Genomic DNA, 3,068 nt, shown 5'->3' with positions numbered 1-3,068 from the left:
TTGCATCAAGTTTTCTTGCTGTTATTTATGATATTTTTATCCATAATAATGCTTTTGGAGTAATTCTAATGCCTTTTTCTCATAATTTGCAAGGTACACACCAAAAGGGAGAATTCCGGCAGCTGGAAATCTGGACCTGGAAAAGTTACGTCAGGCTACCTATTTTGCACAACTCCAAACAAGCCGAAACTTCACGGAGATTTTTTATGGAATATTTAAGAATTATTGAAGCAAATAACTAACAGAGGGAGCCCACCAGGTGGGCACCCCAGGCGCGCCCTGGTGGGTTGTGCTCACCCAGGCCCATCTCCGGTGCCCATCTTTCGGTATATAGGTCATTTTGACCTAGAAAAAAAATAGGGAGATGACTTTCGGGACGGAGCGCCGCCGTCTCGAGGCGGAATTTGGGCATGAGCACTTTTACCCTCCGGCGGAGCGATTCCGCTGAGGGAACTTCCCTCTCGGAGGGAGAAATCATCGTCATCATCATCACCAACAACTCTCCCATCTTGGGGAGGGCAATCTCCATCAACATCTTCAACAACACCATCTCATCTCAAACCCTAATTCATCTCTTATGTTCAATCTTGTTACCGAAACTATAGATTGATGCTTGTGGGTGACTAGTAGTGTTGATTACATCTTGTAGTTGATTACTATATGGTTTATTTGGTGGAAGATTATATGTTCAGATTCATTATGCTATTTAATACTCATCTGATCATGAGCATGATTATTATTTATGAGTAGTTACTTTTGTTTTTGAGGTGACGGGAGAAATCATGTTGCAAGTAATCATATGAGTTTGATATGTGTTGAATACTTTGATAGTATGTATATTGTTATTTCCTTAGTGGTGTTATGTAAACGTTGACTACATGACACTTCACCATATTTGGGCCTAAGAGAATGCATTGTGGAGTAGTAATTAGATGATGGGTTGTGAGCGTGACAGAAGCTTAAACCCCAGTTTATACGCTATTCCGTAAGGGACCGATTGGATCCAAAAGTTTAATGCTATGGTTAGAATTTATTCTTAATACTTTTTTCGTAGTTATAGATGCTTGCGGGAGGGTTAATCATAAGTAGGAGGTTTGTTCAAGTAAGAACAACACCTAAGCTCCGGTCCACCCACGTATCAAAATATCAAAGTAGCGAACACAAATTAAACCAACATGATGAATATGACTAGATGAAATTCCCGTGTACCCTCAAGAACGCTTTGCTTATAATAAAAGACCGTTTTGGCCTGTCCTTTGCCTCAAAAGAATTGGGCTACCTTGCTGCACTTTTGTTACTACTACCGTTACTTGCTCGTTACAAATTATCTTGCTATCAAAATACTCTGCTACTTACAATTTCAGCACTTGCAGACATTATCTTGCTGAAAACCACTTGTCATTTCCTTCTGTTCCTCGTTGGGTTCGACACTCTTACTTATAGAAAAGAGCTACAATTGATCCCCTGTACTTGTGGGTCATCAGTTTGACCCATACGCTTGGATGGAGGATATCTCATTCGAGGAGGAGGAGGGGCACGACGACCGTGTGGAGGACAACGACAACGAGGACTAGACTGCGCCGGCCATCGATCAAGTAGTGTAGGTAGTCAAGGTAGCAAGGTCGCTCGAATAGTGACATTGCTTATTCTCAAAATGTTGTTAAGTGACCTTCGTAGTCACTAATTATGTGTAATGATGTGGATTTTTTCAACTATTCTATTAATTTATTGTATTCAAACTTGTGTTTGCCTGTTTGGTATGTCTAGTTTGAGCTTAAATTGCCCCTATATTTTTCAAAAAGATGGCCTAGAAAATCAAATAAAATGAAAGATAAGGATGACGACTTCCATATCCCTCCATCATATGGCAGATGGCGATATGCGCATCATATGGCGGATGGCAATCACGAATCTGCTAGAGTTGCTCTAAGTGACTAGAGGTAGCATCAGGGTGGGTAGCACACCATCTCCTTTTATATCCCAACTTAATTTTGTAAAGATGGATATATGTCGGTCTAGCTTGTGTATTGCTTCCGCCGGCCAACAATGCTTTGCATATATGCTAAGAGCATCTCCAGCCACTGCCCCCCCCCCCCCCCCCCCCCCCCCAAACACCCAGGGGGCCCGAAAAATCGTAGCCTGGGGGCGAGCCAGCGCTAAAATCGGCTTGGGGGCGATTGGGTTCCCAGCCGCCGCCCCCAGCCGCCGATATCGGCCCAATTTCGGCGCAAATTTTCCCGCTTTTTTTCAGCCCACTTTCGGCGCAAAATCGACTTGCTATCGGCGCAAATCAGCTCATACTCGCCGTGCTTCGGCGCAAATCCAACCAAAGTTATTTTTTATCACATAGTTCATCACAGAAAATCAATAGAAATCAAATAGTTTAAAAAATAGTTCAACAAAAAATAGTTCACTACAAATTATATAGTTCAACAAATAAAAACTCATAATTCATCACATGTCAAGCTAGGGCGTTGCTTTTGAGCCTCCATAGATGCTCCGCCAGATCTTGCTGCAGTTGTTGATGCACCTGTGAGTCTCAGATCTCCTGACACATATTGAGGAAGACAGTCCAGGTTGCCGTTAGCTGGTGATCAACTTGGGCAAGAGGACCCTGCCCGTAATATGGTTCTGGGTCAAAAACTGGCTTCCTGCTCGTTCTCAATGATCATGTTGTGCAAGATGACACAACAAGTCATGATCTCTCACATTTGATATTTTGACCAGTTCTGAGCGGAGTACCGGACAACAGCAAATCAAGATTGGAGCACACCAAATGCTCGCTCGACATCCTTCCTGCAAACCGTCGGTATCCCGCCCTGCGCGGCCGAAGCGCCTGAAAACTCGCCCAGGAAGGTGTTAGAGAGGTTGCCGCGGCAAAACCCTCTCTCTTTTCCGGTGGGAAATGGGCTATCTAGCAGTGGTGGGCGGTGGGCGGCGCCGGGACGGCAGGGCGCGAGGGGGTGGGGGGCGACTGGGGGTTTGGCCTGGGATCGCCGGGCCCAAAAACGAGCCGAGCCAGCGGATTTCGGCGTCTTGGGGGGCGACTGGAGGTTTTTCAAAAGTCG

This window comes from Triticum urartu, chromosome 7, assembly GCF_003073215.2.
Source record: "Triticum urartu cultivar G1812 chromosome 7, Tu2.1, whole genome shotgun sequence".
Lineage (NCBI taxonomy): Eukaryota > Viridiplantae > Streptophyta > Magnoliopsida > Poales > Poaceae > Triticum > Triticum urartu.
This window is presented reverse-complemented; position numbering follows the sequence as displayed.